Here is a 1,145-nt window from a genome sequence, read left to right on the forward strand (position 1 = left end):
GCCTGAGCTGGAGACCCACTGGACAGGCAGCGAACCTCAGCAGTGGCTGGAGATGGGTTTGGAAGTGCGCTGTCAGAGATTAATTCCTCTCTTTAATGTAGCAGAAGACCAAAGGAAGAAGTCTGCCTCAGAGCGGGGTGTCTCCAACCTTATCCAGTTAGCTCTTGTGGTGGTTTGTCTCTGCCCACTTGGATTCAATTCCCTTTTCTGCTACAGGTTTCCTGTGCGCTCTTGAGAACCTCACTTGTTTTCCTGGGCCTCGGTTCTTTATCTAGAAAATAGCACTCCCTTGCCTCGCAAGGGTGTGGGGATGATAAATGCATTGAGGTGTGTGAGGCACTGAGCTATGATGATAGCGGAAACAAAGTCAGCGCAGAGCAAGCAGCAAACTTATGGGCTGCACTGGACCAAGCAGCAAACCGATGAGCTGAACCTGGATTCTCAGGGGGTCGGGGTCAGGGTCACACTCCCAGGGGCAGGAGGGATGTTTGCCTCCAGCCTGCAACATACCCTGGGCAGTAGAGTTCAGGAGGGTTACAAGTTTGCCTACAGAACAGAGGAATAGGAAGAGCTAGGAGTGGTGCATTCTGGGATGCTGGAGGTATGAAAGCAAGGTGTTTTATCTCCCTGGAGCAGTCTAACGGTACCCTGGAATGGCCTGGGTAAAAGGCTCAAGGATAAACCTCATTCCGAGTGGTATAACTTAAAAACATTTAGAGGGCACATATATCAATTTAAGTGCCTTTATGATGGTTTAAAGTTAACCTGTAACACGGCCCTGTGAATTGATTGGTCCTTCTTTTCAGTGGCAATGCATAGGGGGTGCATGAGAGTACACATGCAACCCCCTGAGAGCGCTGGTACACCCCCTGACCGGCTGCACTTGCTGCTTAGGTGATGGGCAAGGGGGAGCGCTGGTGCCACTTCCTAAGCGCTGGCCGATTGCTGCGATCATTGCAGCCACTTCTGGGAGCACTTGCAGCGATTGGCTGTTGCAGGGGGGACCCCTCCTAGTCCATAGAATCACGCACGGGGGACCCCCGGTCAGCAGGATTGGCCGTGGGGGGATCCCCATGGTCAGCAGAATTGGTTGCGGGGGGGACCTCGCAGGACAGCAAGAGGCATAAGGTGCTCTTCATGGCATT

Source organism: Gavialis gangeticus, unplaced genomic scaffold (genome assembly GCF_001723915.1).
Source record: "Gavialis gangeticus isolate Ggan-Ray unplaced genomic scaffold, GavGan_comp1, whole genome shotgun sequence".
Taxonomy (NCBI): domain Eukaryota; kingdom Metazoa; phylum Chordata; order Crocodylia; family Gavialidae; genus Gavialis; species Gavialis gangeticus.